Source organism: Sarcophilus harrisii, chromosome 6 (genome assembly GCF_902635505.1).
Source record: "Sarcophilus harrisii chromosome 6, mSarHar1.11, whole genome shotgun sequence".
Taxonomy (NCBI): Eukaryota; Metazoa; Chordata; class Mammalia; order Dasyuromorphia; family Dasyuridae; genus Sarcophilus; species Sarcophilus harrisii.
Genome location: NC_045431.1, coordinates 29,399,167 through 29,419,628, shown reverse-complemented (window position 1 = coordinate 29,419,628; position 20,462 = coordinate 29,399,167). Strand labels below are relative to the sequence as shown.

Genomic DNA, 20,462 nt, shown 5'->3' with positions numbered 1-20,462 from the left:
GCAATTCCGAAGACTTGGGCTGGAAAATGTCAGTCACCCCCAGAGAGAGAATGAATGTTGGATAGAAGCATAGTATTTTCATCTTTTTGTTAATTTGCTTTTTCTTTCTTGTTTTTTTTTCTTTTGGTCTTATTTTTCTTGTTTAACATGACAGATATGGAAATATGTTTAAAAGGATTGGACATATTTAGCCCATATCAGATTGCTTGCTGTCTTGGGGAGGAAGGAGGCAAGGAAGCAAAAGAGAAAAATTTAGAATGCAAAGCTTTACAAAAATGTATGTTGAAAAGTATATTTTATATATATTTAGAAAAATAAAATGCTATTTTTAAAAAAGGAAAAAATGTGCTAAGACTGATCATTTATAGTGTATATATAAATGAATACTTATATACATTAAGTGCAATTCCCAGATTACTTACTGAGCATGACTAAATCTTTTCTTGCACTATTCATTTGATTTTTAGCATGTTCCATATTGGGGGGGGGTGTATGTGTGTGTGTGTGTGTCTGTCTGTCCATCTATAAATGATTTTCCCATTTAGACTGTAAACTATTTGAGGGAGGGGTCAAATTTGTTTCTATGAATCACTTCCTCTGGTTCAATGTCTTGTACAGAGTAGGTAGTCAAATATTTGTTGATTTAATGATAAATGTTTCTTTTCTCTTTCTGAGACTTATCATTATTTATATCTTAAATCTTTTCTCCTTAAAAAATGAGCTTAATTACAACCTGTTCCATAATTGTCATTTTTCTGGTAACATGGAGATGTAAAATTGTTCTAGCTATTGTCATCACATGAAAATAAGTTGAAGGGTAGGAGAGGTTATAAGAAGGCTGACATTTTTATGTCATTAGTGGAAGTCTGAATTGGTCCAGTTGTTCTGGAAAAATAATTTGGGAACAATTAAAAGAAAAGCAATTGCTCATACCCTTTGACCCAATGATCCATCAAATGGAATCAATGACAGGCATAAAGGTCCTTCACAGGCCCAGTTGCTCACATTAGTACTTTTTCTAGTAACCCAGAATTGTAAACAAAGTGAACACCCATTGATTGGATAATGACTGAAGAAACTGTGGTTCATAAATATAATGGAATACCATCGCACCATAAGAAATAATGCATGTGAACACTTCAGATAAACATGGGAAAGCATATGTGAAATGACACAGTCAAGGAAGCAGATCTGAGAGCACAATATGCATGATGACTCTAAGAACATAAATGAAAACAATGGAAGGCAATTGAATTAAGAATGTATTTTTTGTTAGGCTTAAGTACTTTTATTTATTGCAAAGGAGGATTTCATGGAGTATGTTAGAAAATGACTTGTGTAAAAAAATGAAAGAAAAGGCATCAATTACAATGGAAACAGAAGTAAATGAATTGAGGTAAACTGATTGAACTGTTAAAAAGGATAAACTTTTGTTTAAATTGCCTGCCAGGTTAATTTTCTTAAATATCTATTCTTGTTGGGTCATGCACAGGCTTAGATGGTTGTTCTTGAAAAAATGAGTAATATAGTAGTAGTATAGGACATAGATTCAATATTATACGTTTGAGGGATATTTAATTATCCATAATTTATTCTAAAGCACATCTGGTTAGAAGCTCACCTTTTAAAAAGACTGAACTTATTTCCCACTCCAGCCAAAGAGCATGGATTGCCCTGTAAAAATAGATTACATTATGCAGCCTATACCACTGAGAGATGACATTCAGCAAACCTTAAGATATTTACTGTGCTCATTTTGTGACTACAAATCATATTTGTAGGCTTCATTCATCAAATTTGCTTTGCATTCTGCATATATGACAGAATCAATATCAAAATAAAACAGGGTGAAATAAGCCTCCATACATAACGAAGGAGTTTTCCCAGTGTCATCAAAATGTCATCCTGTAGTAAAAACTAAAAGATGATATTGCTTACCACCCTTTTGGACTTCACCAACTTTTTACCTTTGCTATGCACTTTGAAGCTTGATGAAATTACTTGGATTATAGAATGCTGCTTAAAATATTTGTATTCAACAGAGATTTCACATGCTATCTCTCTCATTATAACATATACCTACTTTCAAGGGAAATGAGTCTAAAATAGAACTGCATCTCACAACATGATATCTTTGAGGCAGCAAGTTAAATGTCAAGGTTGCCACATGAGTTTGTGGGCCTGAAAAACAGAACTGGTTATAAAATAGCTAGCTCTGCCTCAGTGCTATGAGACTGGGGCTGCTTGCTCCCCAAAGTCCATTTTTAATAATAGAGAAAGGAAAACTGAGCAGGTAGATATTCTTCTGAAAAACACGAGCCATTCCATTCCATGATGGGGTTGGTTTCCTATGCCCAAAGGAAGCTGGAAATATAAATTCACAGAACACTTTGTCATCTTGCTTTGTTATGCTCATGAGAAGCAGGAACAAAAGACCACTGTGCAGATTAATTGCAGCTTCTGTGCCAACATCTGTTGCAGAGGATGGAGAAGTAGAGAACTTTTATTTCAAATTTGCCAAGACTTGTCAGACTAAATCAACCTGTACCTTAATGTCTTGTGGCTTTAATATGAAGGTGAACAAAGGAGAAGGTAGGAAGAAAATAAGGGGGGGGAATGAGACTCGAGGTTTTTTCATTATTGGAACTGTAGAGGGACCTCCCACAATGAGGAACCTACTGCTGCCAGTGGTACCCATGCAGACTGGCAGCTTTTCTTCATTGGATAGTCTTAAGGGGTTTCCTGGAAGGAGATAGACTCGCTGATTTGCCCAGTGGTCATGGAGCTCAGATCGTCCTGACTCTGTGGCCAGCTCTGGATCCATTACATTAATGTGAATGGCCAGAGATTTCAGGACCACTCATATAACACATACCCATGTGGTAACAATAGGAAGATGTGCATGAAATGTTGCTGAACAGTGAAAATGGAACAGAGAGAACATGCAAGATGACCACAGTAATTATGAGGAATATCTCATGCCAAGAGGTAGACTATGAGTGCACAGTGAATAATATGCTGTCAGATATGACCAATGTATCAGGGCTTTTTTGTGCTTTACAATACTTCCTTGTTATGAGAGGATTCTATGTCAGGAGGAAGGAAGGCAAGTACATTGCTTTTTTTTTTTTTTAAAGCTAAGCATAACTAAATATTTTTAAGAGTTACAGAGAAGAATCAATAACTATTGATCTGTAGGCCTACGTTCTCATCTATATAAAATCTTTATGAAAATGGTCTCTGTGTATATGAAACTATGCTGTCTGCAATCTAGCTCTCAGGTTCATCCCCCTCATTCCCCTCCACTTGGAACCTGGACGCTATCCCTCCAACTGTCTTAGGCTATAATAAGGACACTTTGGCTTTATACTTCTTGGAATCGGGTCTCATTTCTAAACAATATTCTCTCAGTCATAACATTTCATTTCTGTATTGTACTTCCCATTAAAATGTGAGCTTCTAGAGGGCTTACTTGCATGTATTTGTATTTGCAAAGCTTAGCACAATACTTGGAGAAAAGTAAGCTATTAGTAGGTGCTTTATCATTCATTTATCAAGGGTATCTTGATCAGAGTAAGAGAAAATAACAGGAAAACCCTCACATATATTTTTCTTTTTTTAAATAATAGCTTTTTTATTTTCAAAATAAAAGCAAAGATAGTTTTCAACATTCACCTTTGCAAAGCCTTGTATTTCAGATTTTTCTCCCTCCCCAACTCACCTTCCCCTAGATAGCAAGTAATCCAATTTAGGTTAAACATGTGCAATTCTTTTCAATGTATTTCCACATTTATCATGCCACATAAGAAAAATCAGAGTAAAAAAAGAGAAAGGAAAAAAACACAAGCAAATAATAACAAGGTGAAAATATTATGTTGTGATCTCTATTCAGTCCCCATAGTCCTCTCTCCAGATGCAGATGGCTCTTTCCATCACAGATCTATTAGAATTGGCCTGAATCTACTCGTTGTTGAAAAGAGCCAAGTCATGAGAGTTGATCATCACATAATTTTATAGTTGCTGTGTACAATGTTCTCTTAATTCCACTCACTTCACTTAGCATCAGTTCATGTAAATCTTTCCAGACTTTTCTGAAATCAGTCTGCTGATCATTTCTTACAGAAAAATGATATTCCATAACATTCATATACTATATCTTACTCAACCATTCTCCAACTGATGAGCATCCACTCAGCTTCCAGTTCCTTGCCACTACAAAAAGGGCTGCTACAAACATTTTTGCACATGTGGGTTCCTTTCCCTTTTTTATGATCCCTTTGGGACTTTCACATATATTTTTCTACAGTGGATCACAATCACACAGCTGACTGAGAGGCACAGAAAATATAACATCAAACTGTGTTTATTACTTATTTAGTAGAAAAAAGGTCATTTGTTTTGGTAAAGCTAAAATCAACCTTGTGGATCTTTTCAAAGAACCACCCATTAAAATGTTAAGATCATAGCATAGTCTCATGACAGAACTATAGAGACATTTAATCATCTTCTGAATATCACTTTTACAAGAAACATATAAGAGGGAAGTAGTGCTTTCCTAAAGTGTATGATGGCATCATGGAGGATAAAGTGTGTACAATCCAAATACAAGAGTGATTAGAATAGATGTTGAAATTCCCCAGATAACAGCTTTTTTTGAGGATAATATTATGCTTATAGCATCAAGTTTCAGAACACTATTGGAAGTCATTAGTGAAATTCACAGCCACTCAAAAGAGTTTGGGTTAGTAGAAGAAAAGCCCAAAGAAAAAGCCTGTGTTTTGCTCAGATAAGAAAGAATTGAATGGACAAGCTTGTGAGCAAGTCTAAAGCAGATGAGTGAGGCCGAGTTTAATGAGAAGAGATTGGGCAGTACCTTGTAAAACTTAAAGATCCTTCCCGATTCAACAACTCACTTTTTTAATGATGATTTTGTCCAAGTAGTAATACTGTGGGGCTGGGAATATGGAAAAACTAGTCTTAGAAAAAACATAATTGGAGGTAGCTCAAAGGCCAAGGAAGTAATAGATGATAGCATTGGTTGTTCTAAGTGTATTGCCAGTGATTTGTTGCACGAGAAATGGCAGAAAAGATATTGAAACCATGCATTGTCATCTAGTGAAAAGTCCACTGTTTGGGGAGAAGATCCATATTGGAATACTAACTCAGCTGCTTACTGTTTGTGTGATTTATTTCTTTTCTTTGGTTTCCTTGGCCTTAAACAAGGAGTTTGCAATAAAATAAGATTTAAAGTCTTCTTATTTTTAATCCTTGGTTGAAGGAAGTCCCTCTGTGTATCTAGAAAAGAAGGTGATTCAGCCATGAAATTAGAGGGATGACCTCATAATAGCAATAGAATTCACATCTTAAAGAATTGATGTAAGGTCAAGTGTTACAGATGTATGGAAGATTTATGGGAGGCCTTTCCTGATTTTTCTCAGTTGTTAGTCACTTCCCTCAAAATAAATATATATTTATTTGGCATGCATTTCATAATTACCTACTTGTGAGTATATTGTATACCTTGACTCCCAATAAAATATAAACTCTTTGACGCAAGAATTCTCTCACCTCTAGGAGAATAAATGAGATCACTGAACCATTGAAAAGAAATACTATCAATTGTTTTAGATTATTTGCACTCTTGTATTTCTGTAGCACTTCCATATTTCTAGGATCTATGATTTGATCATTGTGACTGATCCAGGTCACATTCCTTAACATCTTAGTAAATGATCTTTATAAGTTCTTGTGACAAGAACAAAAGAAAATAAAACCAAAAATCCTACATATCCTCTGGTGGCTAATACTTTGGTGAAGAGCCTCTCTTAACTTACCTTGGATGGTTGTCAGACAACATCACCAGGATGTATTTCTAAATTTTCCACCTTTGTAGGAGGTACCAGAGATTGTTCTCCACTGGCATAGTGTTCAGAATTCCAAGATGGATTCCTAACCATGATGAGGCAAAAGAGTGATTAACAAAGCAGCAAAGATTTATTCTGTGGGCTAGGCAAAGTAAAATTAAAGTAAAGCCAAAATTTGCCTCCAGAGAAGATCTCAGAAAATGCCTGTTCATGTCCTCTTTGCACATATTGGGGGCTATGAGGTCTGTGATTATGGACTGCTACAAATGCTGTCAGATGTGGTTGATGTATTATTCGATATCGCTGAATTTATTTTCTTCCTCTTAAAATCTTGTAATAAGGTGTGCCTCACTGATAGGGGCAATATCCAGAAATTAAGGTAATATAAAAATAAAAGATATCAATAAAAGTAAGACTAAAAAAAGAAAAGAACTATGCTTTTAAAAAACTTCTTGTAATGTAAAATTGAATGATTTTCCTATTGATCATTCTTCATATGAAATATTCCTTCCTCAACTCTTTCTCCATCACATGCCCACTTATTTTTCTATTTTCTCTCATTAATTGCTTTTGTAAAATACTGTTTTTCATGCATACAAAATTTTTTAGGAGTTCACATTGAATTGGTATATTTAATGGATGTTACAGGTTCTTAAGATCGACAGGGACATTGCTTAGGTGATGAGGATGATTAATAAAGCTTTTGTATTTAATTGACTCTTACCCAATTCTATTTTATAGCCAGTAGAGTTCTGACTTCTATTTTCAAAAAAATAAAACAATGAAGATACTGATGTTACCAGTTTAGTGAGTATTTTTTTAACATAATGTATTTAATCTTCTTGATGGAGGAAAGGTTTTGTCCTTTCTGATCATCTTTATTAACTTTCTTTAATGTGTTTAACTGGGGGGCTGAAGAAATGCCCACAAGATTAGCCCTCTCCTGAAATTATAGTACTTAAAATGGTTTCAGTACCAGGGAAAGCTCCAAACCAGCATACAACAACTTTAAGTGAAGTTGGAAAATACTGTTACAACTAATGAAAGTAAATAAAATTGTGTTGTCACTGTTAAGATTTCTTGTCTTAGTAGTGTGTGTGTGTGTGTTTCTGTTAACAATAATGCAAGCAAGGCAATCATTTGTAGTAAATGGTTATTTTAAAACTTTTAAGTGACAATGCAGAACAATTGAAAGTTGAAAATGTCTCAATTTAATATCACAGGTAGAGTCCTCCAGGTTAGCTGGGCACATTTTGGAAATTGGCTGTGAACTTCCACAACTATTAGTTCTGTATTTTCTTCTTGCTTTCTGACATATTTACTGCCAGTTGATGTATTACACTGACATTTTCTATAAGGACAATGTTCTGATTTGTGATTCCATCAATCATTGCTGTAAAATTTCTTTTGTGTCAATAATGGTAAATCTATTTCTGAAAAATGACTTGTGTTCATAAGCATTATGGAAGCTTAAGTTATGCCATAGTTGCGCTATTTAAAAAGTGTCGACACTGCTCTTATTTTTAACTTTATTTCCTCTGTCTAAAAATAAAGTCACACAATTGTCTCATCAAAAATGTTAGACCACCTTTTTTTTTAAAATTGCTCAATCACAGAATTTTGATTAGAAGGAATTCAACAGCTGCTGAGTCCAACTCAAAAAAAGTTTTCCAACTAAACACTCCTCCCTCCCTCCTCTCCTTCCTCTCTTCTCTCTCTCTTTCTCTCTTTCCCTTCTTTCCTCCCTCCTTCCTTCCTTTTTTCCCTCCCTTTCTCCCTCCCTCCTTCTTTTGCTCTCTCCTTCCTTCTCTTGTTTCCTCACTCCTTCCTTCCTTCTCTCCCTCCCCCTTATCTCTCTTCTTCCTTTCCTCTCTCACTCCTTTTCTCTCCCTCCCTTCTTCTTTCTCTTCTTCTTTCCCTCTCTCCCTTCTTCCTTCTCTCTCTTCTTCCTTCTCTCCCTCCCTCCTCTCACTTCTTCCCTCTCCCTCTTTTTTCTCCCTCCCTCCCTTCCCCCTTCTCTTTCTCCTTCCATCTCTCCCTCTTTCCCTCCCCCCTCTTTCTTTCATTTGCATAAAAATTTCCCACTATACTCTCTCTACATTCTACATAAAACATCTACTAACTTGTCATCTGGCCTGTCCTTACAGATCTCCAAGGAGAAGGAACTCACTACTCCCTATGCTACCTCACTCGACTCTTGGGGACAGTCCTATTATTAGTATTTCCTGATGTCAATCTGAAATTTGTCTCTTTGCAATTTTTAAATCTTGTTTCCACTTCTGTACTTGGAGCCAGACAACTAATTCCTGACCAACAATATTACCCTTTAAATACTTAAAGACAGCCATGATTTCCCTTTTGAGTCTTCTCTTCTCTAGGCTAAGCCATACTAATTGTTATTTTATTTTTTTAATGTACCTTTTTTTTCTTTCAGAAAAGCTTTAAACAATCATTGAGCAAATGACAGATAACTTTGCATTTCCTACTGTTTCTTCTATACCTCTAGTTATAGTGGTTCTATTATTAGCATTATTTTTAAACAACAGTACTACACTACACTGATTACTTTGGGCTTAAAATTTAAATCTTCTTTATCTCCCATAATACTTCCCATGACATTTCTTTTATTATAACTTCTTCATCAATGGTATTTTAAAATTCAATTTCAATTCATATCTATAAAATAAATTCTTTCTCATACTCTCAGGTTGGCATCTTTATCAATTTTGTGTTATTATTCACACAATACTTTTCTTACAATTCATACAATAATTCCAATGATAATGTACTTCTTTTATGAATGGGTCCAGAGAAATGTAGTGAGTGTATACCTGTAGTCACATAGATGCATATGATAAATGTAATCTTCTGAGTCATTAACAAAAATATTAAATAATATGGGACCCAGATATGACTACTAGAGAATACCACATGTAGCACATATTAAATAGATATTTCAGATTAATTGAACTGATGTATGACTTTCCACTTGATACAAAGCCATTATTGACACAGCTCTGAGCATAATACTCTAACTAGTTGTATAAGCAACGGATGATTGTTGGTCTATATTAGATCACATTTCCCCAATTTATTGATGTCATTCATTACAGAAAAGAAAGTCTTGCTTAAGTCAATTAACATCATTTTCATTTACTTCTTACACACAAGATCTATTACATTATAGATCTCTTCAATCTGTCAGGACTCTGTGTCATAGATTAATTTAGGGCTGTTCCATAAACCAATCTTTTGTCTAACAATTTTGGTACTTAGCGTAATATTTTGCATGTAGACATTTTTTTCTCAGATTTATCCATTATCATTACAAGTTATTAAATGTCTGTATTTCACCAATATCATAATGACTGACATTTATGCAGCACCTTAAGATTTCACAAAACACTTTATATACATAGTTCATTTGATCCCCCCACAATAATAAATCATTATTATAATTCTCACTTCATTTATATTTTAAAATTAAATTTCATTTTTTCCATTAATCAAAATCTTCCTTCCTTGTCCCATTTACCATCAATTTCAAAGGAAAACAAAATTCTTGTAACAGATATGTCAATTCAAGCAAAACAAACTCATATTGCCCTCTCATATGAGTCTTTTTTTTGGGGGGGGTGTTTATTATTTATTTATTTTAAATAACTTTTTACTGACAGAACCCATGCCAGGGTAATTTTTTACAACATTATCCCTTGCACTCACTTCTGTTCCAATTTTTCCCCTCCCTCCCTCCACCCCCTCCCCGAGATGGCAAGCAGTCCTATACATGTTAAATAGGTTACAGTAAATCTTGGATACAATATATGTGTGCAGAACTGAACAGTTCTCTTGTTGCTCAGGGAGAATTGGATTTAGAAGGTATAAATAACCTGGGAAGAAGAACAAAAATGCAAGCAGTTTACATTCATTTCCCAGTGTTCTTTCTTTGGGTGTAGCTGCTTCTGTCCATCCTTGATCAATTGAAACTAAGTTAGATCTTGTCTTTTGAAGAAATCCACTTCCATCAAAATCCATCCTCATACAGTATCGTTGTTGAGGTATATAATGATCTCCTGGTTCTGCTCATTTCACTCAGTATCAGTTCATGTAAATCTCTCCAAGCCTCTCTGTATTCAACCTGCTGGTCGTTTCTTACAGAACAATAATATTCCATAATATTCATCATATGAGTCTTTTTTATAAATGTTTTCAGGACTTGGCTTTCATAAGCCAGTACTATGTTATACTTGGAGCCTACAAGACAGAAAATAGGAATATTGACAGTTAAAAAGAGATATAGATTCTTGGACAATTTTACAATGAAAAAAGTTAAATAAAATATTTGCATCATGTGAAAATGTTTCTAGTGAGTCTAATTTTTCTCTTGATCATCAGAGCAGAAATAAGACTCTCTAAAGGGAAAAGGTGTGTCCACTTCCCATACTCAAAAAACAATGACCCTATACTTGATTCCATATCCAGGCATATCCCTAAAAGAAAATATGACTGGGGTTGGAAGTTATGCATTGCTCTTCCCCACTTCCTCTCCTAACTCCTTCCTTAGTCCTTTGCAAAGTACTCACTATTTTTTATCCATACAGATATTCCTTGGGCTGATTACACAAGCATACAAGCCTGGATCCTAGAGATCTGGATTTCTGGGGAGAATCCAGAAAGGAGAAGAAATGAGTCTTTCTAAAACTATCTGGCACTAGTTAAGAAATAGATAGATCAGTGGAACAGATTAGATATATGAAACACAATAGCAAATGAATAGACTAACTTTATATTTCACAAATGTAAAGATTTAAGTTTGGGGGATAAGAATTCATTATTTGGTAAAAATTGTTGAGAAAGCTGGAAATCAGTCTAGCAGAAATTGGGCATAGACCAATATCTTACACACTTACCAAGGTAACATCAAAATAGATACATTAGTTATAAAGTGAGATCACAAGAAAATTAGAAGAACTTGCCACATATTACCTATAAATCTTATAGACAGGAAAACAATTTATGAATAAATAGAGGTAGCATTACAAGGTGTAAAATGGATAATTTTGATTACATTAAATTAAAAAGTTTCCATACAAATAAAGCCAGTGCAGCCAAGGTTAAAAGGAAAGCAGAAAACCGGGGGGGGAATTTTATAAGCAGTTTCTCAGATAAAAGTCTCATGTCTCAAATATATTTAAAAAGTTGACAAATCTATAAGAATATAAGTCATTCCTTGGTTGATAAATGGTCAAAGCATGTGAACAGTCAGTTTTTCAATGAAGAAACCAAAACTACATATATAATTCTCTAAATGGAAAAATTCTCTAAATCACTATAGATTAGAGAAATGCAAATTAAAATAATTCTGAGATACCACTTCACGTGTATCAGATTGGCTATAATGATAAAACACAAAAGAGACAAATGTTGGAGCACATATGGAAAAACTGGGATGCTAATTCACTATTGATAGAACTATGAACTGATCCAACTATTTTTGAGAACAATTTGTAATTATGCCCAAAGAGCATCAAACTGTGCAAACAATTTTATCCGGAAATACCAATATTGGATCTGTTCTGGGGAAAAAGAAAAATAACTTATGTTCTAAAATATTTAGAGTAACTCTTTTTATGATGGAGAAAAAACTGGAAATTGAGGGACTCTCCTTCAATTGTGGAATGACTAAATAAGTTATGGCACATGATTATGATGTAATACTACTGTGCTATAAGGAATAAAGAACTGGTTGATTTTTAAACAAATATGGAAAAACTTACATGAAATAATGAAAAGTGAAATGACCAGAATCAAGAGTACATCATACACAATAACAAGTGTTGTCATAAGAACAACTTTGAATGATTAATTCATTTTGAGAATCATAAATACTTAAATCAACTACAAAGGACCTAGGATGGAAGATGTTACCCACCTCCAGTAAAAGAACTGATAAATAGAAGTATATATAGAATGATTTTACACACACACACACATACACACACACACAAAAACACATATATTTGTGTTGAATGGTAGCCTTATCTAGGGTGGGGTGAGAAGGGATGGAGGAAAAAAGTGCACAGCAGAGAACAAAAGAAAATTTAGAAGGGAGCACAGAATAGCAGGGTAGCTTTGAAAAGCTGCCCTGCTTTTCTGTGCTCCCTTCTCAATACTAATGAGTAGTATTTATTACATAATTTTTTAAAACAAATATTGTGAAATGGAAATTCATGGTTTTATATAGAATAATCTTTCTATGTTGAGCTGTGTACGTGGAAATGTTTGTATGTATTGTGTATTCATTTTTATTTTGTATTCAATGTGTGTATTCATTTTTAAGTTCAAAATATTTTTTAAAAGAAGTCTTTCTTTTGTCTATGACCAGGATGAAAGTAAGTAACATGCTTTCTGGACCCAAATGGGAGAAGCTGGCTTATTATGTGTGGACACTGATATAAGTGCACTCTCTTTATAAGGAGCTGAACAAAAAGAAAATGAGTCAAGTTAATTGGAAGTCCAGATGAAAATGGGGCAAATCATCACTTTCCATGAGGCATTGCCTTCAAACAATAGCAATTTTTTTTCATATAACTTTAGTAAAACTCCTCATGATGTAAGGAAAAGCATTCTACCTGATATTTTGGTAAAGTGAATAATTAATTGTAATCTTAAATTAATTCCCTATTGACTTTTGGGATGTTCTTCCTATAGTTAATAGAGTTAGTATAGAATGAAAGGTGCCTATTTGTACATCACGTTTTTCCCTTTGCAAAATCCTAGCTGGATTCACTTGTGTTAAATTTCAGTGTTCTCGCTTGATACCTCAAACTTTTATAGTTAGTAAAAGGAGCAGGCATTCTGACAAGGGCACTCTGCTCCTCTGACTGCTCAAGTTACTGATTTTTTTTTGAAATCTAGACTGATAACTATTAAGGGTGGAGTTGGAAAATTAATGGAACTGTATTAAGGATTGTAAGCACAGTCAACCTAGTAATATATGTAGGATAAGATGAAAGAAGTCCTCTCTCCATCTTCCATGACTCACATGTGCTTTCTTGGCACTTAATGCAATATTATTCTTTTCCATTGAATAATAGCACTTAGTTATTGCTACAAAACTATGAATAAATAAACCTACCAGAATGGTATATAAAATGGATTTGCATTAGGGAAGAGCCAGGCTTGTCAATATTTTAGTTACATGATCTTAGGGAAGTCATTTAAACTCTTTGGTCCTTGGTTTTTCTACCTGTAAGAGAGGGATGGTGATATTCACAGTCCCATCCCACAGGGTCATTGTGAGGCAAGCACTTCGTATCCATTAAAATGATTTGTAAATCCGAGTTGTGATCTAGAAAAGTAGGTAAGATTCACCTTTATTCTTTTAACATTATAAATATGAATTTTGATTGTTAATAACTGTGGAGGCATAACATAAGAGAAAGGCGGTGGAATAAACCATTTTAGTGAATGATGTCAGACAATTAGTCTTAATGGAATGTGGATTCCCTATATATGCTCAGACCCCTTTTGAGAATGCCATTGTATTGATTCTATCAAGCCTGGCAACAAATACACACACAGTCATATTAATGGATGATGATGATTTGTTGCCCACTTTAAAAAATATATGTCACTTTTATTTTACTTTTGTCAACTAAGAAACATTTATTTTCTCTTCTTTTCACCTCCCCCCACTAAAAAAAAACTTTTGTCATATGTGCACATTGAAATAAAAGAAATTCTCACAATGACTATATCCAAAACTATACTTCTCATTTTGCACACTTTTCTGTCAGAGGTCAAGGGACATGCTTTATTGTTATACCTCTGGAATTATGATTGATAATTATATTGATAATATGCTTAAGCATAGTAGATTTTGCTCCTACCTCTTATTTTTAATGCTGTAAATTTTTATGTTTAAGCTTCTTTTTAAAATAGCTTTTTATTTTTCCAAATAAATGAAAGATAGTTTTCAACATTCACCTTTGCAAAACCTTGCATTCTAAAATTTTCTCTCTCCCTCCCTGCACTCTCTCCCCTAGACAGCAAAAAAATCTGATATAGGTTAAACATGTGCAATTTTTCCAAACATATTTCCATATTTATTGTTCTGTGCAAGAAAAATCAGATCAAAAGGGGGGAAAGCAAGAGAGGGAAAAAAACAAGTAAACAACAACAAAAATTGGTGAGAATACTTTGCTTTGATCCACATTCAGTCTACATGGTTCTTTCTCTGGATGTGGATGGCCCTTTTCATCTCAAATATATTGGAAATGTCTTGAATCACCTCATCCAAGTGATCATCACAGTTGATTATCACATAATCTTGTTCTTGCTGTGTATGATGTCTCTTGGTTCTTTTCACTTCACTTAGCATCAGTTCACAAGAAGTCTCTCCAGGCTTTTCTAAAATCAGCCTGCTCATCATTTCTTATAGAACAATAATATTCCATTACATTCATATATACCATAACTTATTGAGACATTCCCTGAGGGGCATCCACTCAATTTCCAGTTCCTTGCCACTACAAAAAGGGCTGCTACCACATTTTTGCATGTGTGGGTTCTAAACTTTTTTATGATCTCTTTGGGTTACAGACACAGAAAAGATACTGCTGGATCAAAGGGTATATAGTTTTATAGACCTTTGGGCATGTTCCAAATTGCTCTCCAGAATAGTTGAATCATTTCACGATCCCACCAACAATGCATTAGTGTAGTTTTCCCACTTCCTCTTCAACATTTATTATCTTTTCCTGTCTTCTAATCTGAGAGGTATAAGGTAGTACCTCAGACCTGTCTTAATTTGCATTTCTCTAATCCATAGTGATTTAGAACATTTTTTTTCATATGATTAGAAATGGCCTTAATTTCTTTGTCTGGAAATTGTCTGTTCATATCTTTTGACCATTTATCGGGAAATGGCTCACATTCTTATAAATTTAAGTCAGTTCTCTATATATTTTAGAAATGAAGCCTTTATTAAAAACATTGGATATAAAATTCCCCTCTCTCCAGATTTTGGCTTTCCTTGTAATCTTGGCTGCATTGGCTTTGTTTGTGCAAAATCTTTTTAATTTAATGTAATCAAAATTATTCCTTTTTTATTTCCTATTGTTCTCTAGTTGTTCTTTGGCCATAAATTCCCTTCTCTACAGATTTGAGTGATAGGTTATCCTTAATTCTCTTAATTATTCTCCTAATTCTTCCAATCCTTATAGCATCATTCTTTATATCTAAATCATGAACCCATTTTACCTTAACTTGATATAGGATGGTAGGTGTTAGTCAGTGCCCAGTTTCTGTCATTAAGTGTGTTTCTTGTAAACAGCATACTGTTGGATACTATTTTCTCATTCATTTTGCTATCCTCTTATGGGTGAATCCATGCCTTTTACTACTTATATTTATGATTATTAATTGGGTATTTCCCTCTCTTCTATATTCTTATGTTTGTCTTTGTTTATCTCTCTCTTTATAAAGAAAAAAAGGACAGTGAGAGAGAGTGTGTGTGTGCTTAGTAATAGTTTCTAGGTTTGGTTCAATCTGCTCCTTTTTTTCTATCCAGAATCTAATTACAGAATCTTAAACTCTTCTTTGTTAGTTATCTCTTCTTGGAGTTTTCTTTGCTTACAATAAATCTCTCTCCTAACTTTCTCTCTTTCTTACTTCCTTCTTTGACTTGCCTTTCCCTTTAGCTTTGCAATTGAATGAAATGTGTTTCTGAATCTGGTTCACATATTTCCTAGGGCAGTTATAAAGATCATATCATAAAATATTTGTGGATATGTTGTGTAAATTATAAAGCACAATATAGATGTAAAATGTTATTAATATTATTGTTAAAAGAAAAGGAAGGGAATAAGCATTTATTTAATACTATATATCAGATATTATATAATGCCCTTTACAATTATTTTCTGTTAATCAGTCACCAAGCTTTTTTAAGCACTTATTATGTTCCAGACACAGTACTAATTAAGCTCTACAAATATAAAAAAAATCACCAACAGTGGGACTCACATTCTAATGAGAAAACATGCAAATAATTATGAAGTACTGGATCTATGCAGTATAGATGGAATGCAATTTTAGAAGGAAAGGATTATCAGTAAGGATTAGGGGGAAGAGAAGACCTGGAAAGGTCTCCTGCAAATGGTGATCTAGGGTCAAGGAGTGGAGAGGAGAAGAGAGAATATTTCAGGCAAAGGCTTTTGGTACTTGATAATTTTTCCAAGACATTAAAGGGCATTGGACAAATGGCAAAGGACATTCTCCACATTTCTCTAGTTGTCTTCTTATGATGAAATATAACATCATTAAATGTATCCTCAAACTTAAAAGTCATCATAAGGGATTTAAATGGGGTTCAAAAAAGAATTTAAAAAGACCAATAAAGCATGAAGTCTTTACAGAAAAAAGCACTATGATTATAAGAATAAAGCTTGATGCTAGAGAAATATTGAGAAAATTTACCTGCCTCTACTCTTTCAGAAGTGGGTAAATCTGAACGTGTAATATTACATATTATTGCTGTGTCATGTGATTTTCCCAAATAGCCTTCCTTCCCCCTTTTAAAATTTTTGTTAAGAGAGATGTTACAAGGATAGGAAAGGGGAGGGGCATATATTTAGAAATGAAGATGATATTAAAAACAATATATATCAGTAAAAACAAGATTAAAAAGTAATAGGTTTTTTTTCATTAAGTTTTTTTTTTCAATTACCAAGCATTGATTTTTTTCTTCCTTCCACTCCACTCCACTGAAAAAAGAAAAATAAAACCCTTATAGCAAATATGCATAGTTATACAAAACAAATCCACACAATAAATATTCATTTCATTGATCAGAGTTTTCAAGACTACCACAATTGTTTATTTTTAAAACCGTGTTGATATTATAATATAAATACTTCTCTATGATCTATTCTCAATAGTTCTTTTATTTTGATAAATATAACTCATAAAAGGGGAGACTCAGGGGAAGATACAGACCCAGAGAAATGATGAAAGAAGGTTTTAGGAGAAAGGATACAGCTAGGAGGCAGTTACTAGGACCCTACGTGGGATGATTTTCAGCCTATGACAGGACCGAGGGAATCATCAATGCTCCATCACTGGCACTCTCACAAGGTCTCCCTTACTCCTGCTATCTAAGTTTTTAAAATTATACTCACCTACCCATCAAGGCAGGTCAATAAGTCAGATGAAGATTATATACTTTATAGGAAGGATGGGTTCAATATTAGACTAGTCTGGTTGGTTTTCCATCTCTGCTATCACAGATAGGTTTCTGCTAGGCAGTGGCAGGGAGAGCCCAACTGTGAGTGAATACACATATGGGTCATGAGAGTTTCCAGAAAATGGCAAGATGAGAGCATTAGGCACAAAGAGTTCAGTGTCTGGAGCATAGACAGCCTGCCACAAACAAATCTTGCAGGTCCCAAGGTGACCCATTATAAATTAAATTTATCTAAGATTTTTTCTCATAAAATGGTATGACTCACTTCCCTCTCCATCCCAAATGACTGTTCTAACTTGGAGAGTATTGACTTTAACATGCTAACATGTTGCCTAACTTTCTTTATCCTTGTGTGTCTTTGAAACACAAGATCCCTGAGGTGAAAATTTGCATTCTATTTGCTGATCCCACTTTCTCCATATAGTTGTTTTTGGAATGTGTCATTACTCCTGTGTTCCTCTGTAATATTTAATCCTAAATATCTTGGCAGTGTTAAAACAGTTTGTGATTTATCATGTTTACTAATGTAAGGGCATTGATTTTTAATTTTTGTAGAATATATCAGTTAGAAATATTACTTGCAAAGTCACTGGTTTGGAAACTACTTCCAAGAGAAGGTACTCATATCTCATTTGACCAAAATATAGACAGAAAATTCATTTTCTACAGGAAACCAATTTGTCTTCTAAGAATAGTATTTCAGAGAATCAAAGAAATTAGAGGTGGAAGAAATCAATTAGAGCTAATCTTCTACTTGTCAGAAAGGGATTGCTTTCTGTGGAATATTTTCTAGTTTTTTGTCCACTTTAATTTTAAATGTCCCAGGGGACAGAGTCTGTGTTACATCCCATTGAAGTCTTTCCTTTAATCTAATTAACCTCTTCTGAATTCTTTTTTTGTCATGCTGAGCTTTCATTCTGTCTTTCTAAAATCTGTACCATTACTTTTAATCAGGCTCCCTTTTCATACTAAATAATTCTTTTTCTGGCTGCTGTACTTATACTCTGAGGAATTTTAAAGAAGTTAGCTTTTATATAATGAAGTTATGTATGTTTAATTCTTATAAATTTTATTTCCTCCTGGTACTTTAATGCTTTCCCTTAACAATCAGGTTTTTAAAAGAGTAAATGTTTTATTTTTTAATAATAGTTTTTTAAAATTTTTCTCTCTATATATATTTTTTTCAGCACTCATCCTTGCAAAACCTTGTATTCCAAATTTTCCCCTCTCTTTTCCCCTTCCCCCTCCTCTAGACAGCAAGCAGTCCAATATGTGTTAAACACGTGCAGTTCTTCTCATAGTCCCACATTTATCATGTACAAGAAAAATCAGATTAAAAAGGGAAAAAAATGAGAAAGAAAACAAGAAACAAGCAAACAGTAACAAAAAAGGTGAAAATCCTATGTTGTGAGTCACATTCAGTCCTCATAGTCTTCTCTCTGGATGCAGATGGCTCTTTCAATCACAAATCTAATGGAATTGGCCTGAATCACCTCATTGTTGAAAAGAGCCACGTCCATCAGAATTTGATCATCACATAATTTTGTTGCTGCTGTGGACAATATTCTCTTCATTCTACTCACTTCACTCAGCATCAGTTCCTATAAGTCTCTCCAGGACTCTCTGAAATCATCCTGATGATCATTTCTTATACAGCAATACCATTCCATAACATTCATATACTATAACTTAATTTAGTCATTCCCCAACCAATAAGGCAGCCATTCACTTTCCAGTTCCTTGCCACTACAAAAAGGATTGCCACAAACATTTTTACACATGTGGGTCCTAGAGTATATGTTTTAATAAAAAAAATCTTTAAAGGCATCATGAATATAAGCAATTACAAGTGCTTAATAACTATTTCCATTTGAAGTAATTAATATTATTTCATCATATTTATATACCATAGCATCTTTAGCCATTTCCCAATTGATAGGCAGGATCATTCTAGGAAAAAAAACTTAGAAAGATTTATATGAACTGATGCAAAGTGAGTTGAACAGAACAAGGAAAACATTGTACACAGTAACAGCATTAATGTTCAATGAAGAACTGTGAGTGACTTAGCTATTCTCAACAATACAATAATCCAAAATCATCCCAAAAAATCAGAGTAAATCATCCTGCCCATCACTCTTCTGCTGGTAATCAGGATTCTTTATCCATATACCATATCATCATTCACTTTTCCTCCTGTATAATTACATTTACTTTGAGTTTTGTTCTTGTGATTGTTATTTTTTAATTTTGTGTTATTTCATAAAGTTCTTTACAGATTTATTTGCATCCCCCATACTTGTTAGGTTTCACTGCAATATTATATTCTTTTTTTCAATCCAGACCTGTGATTTTACTTGTATAGGGAACTCCCATCGAGGAAAACTTCCTCTCCCAAGATAGAACAGCACCAATCCTAGAATGTCCAAGAACATTGCATAGAAATTCCAAAAGATGGGACAACTAGCCCTGTGACATAACTAGAAGACATAACTGAGAACTCAGGTTAATGACAACAAAATTCAGCCCTTCATCTACTATGTGACAATGTTTAGATTCATGATTCCCAATTCATTTACTCATTCCCCTATTATTAGACAGAGTATATTCTGAACAATGGGATATTTCAGTTAAAGGCTAGGATTATTTTTTACAACTTTTACTCTATTACTTCCAGATTTCTCTCCATTCAGATTCTGCAACTTTGCAATTTCGCTAGTAATGAATGACTATATCTTTTCTTCTACAACTCTACCAGAATTCATTTTTATTGCTTTTAATTTTTTTTTGCTAATTTGATGGGTATGAAGTATCTCAGAGCTGTTTAAATTTGCATTTATTTGAATAATGGTGAAGTTGAGCATTTCGATATGATTACTTACAATTGGTGTTTTATCTTCGGAAATTGAGTTATTTGTAAAGTGTTTAGCACATACTTGGAACATAGTAGGCACTTAATAAGTGTTCCCTGCCTGTTCTTCTCTTATGTTTTAACTATCCATTATAAAGAAGGAATTATCTCTGAAATATACTTTTCTTATATTATTTTAATGTAACAACAGCTGAGCACTAGCCTGTGGCACATAGTTTCCATCTTTCATAAAGAGTACCCTGTGGTTCTGAACTTACATGCAGAGTGGGTTAAATCGAGATGAAAAATTGGCCTCTAAAAAGAGAGGTCATTCTCATTGTCAATCAGTTAACATTTATTAAATGCTTATATGCAAGTCATTATATGCTATGTACTGGAGATAAAAAGAAAGACTGAAGACAAAGTCCCTAGAAACTCACAAGCTAGTGGAAAAACAATACTAAAACAATTATGAATGATAAGATATAAATGGGATAAA

General features: G+C 33.8%; 1 protein-coding gene and 1 long non-coding RNA gene across 2 annotated transcripts in view; one reads left to right on the top strand and one right to left on the bottom strand.

The window, feature by feature from the left end:
* APBB2 (amyloid beta precursor protein binding family B member 2) overlaps positions 1-20,462 on the top strand; it is a 433,360-nt gene that overhangs the window by 13,088 nt on the left and 399,810 nt on the right. The gene's annotated exons all lie outside the window — the stretch shown is intronic.
* The window catches only part of LOC116419849, a 31,885-nt gene continuing 21,493 nt past the window's right edge, over positions 10,071-20,462 (bottom strand). The window contains exon 2 of the long non-coding RNA XR_004230175.1: positions 10,071-10,118. This is a non-coding gene — a long non-coding RNA (uncharacterized LOC116419849). The remainder of the gene's footprint in view (positions 10,119-20,462) is intronic.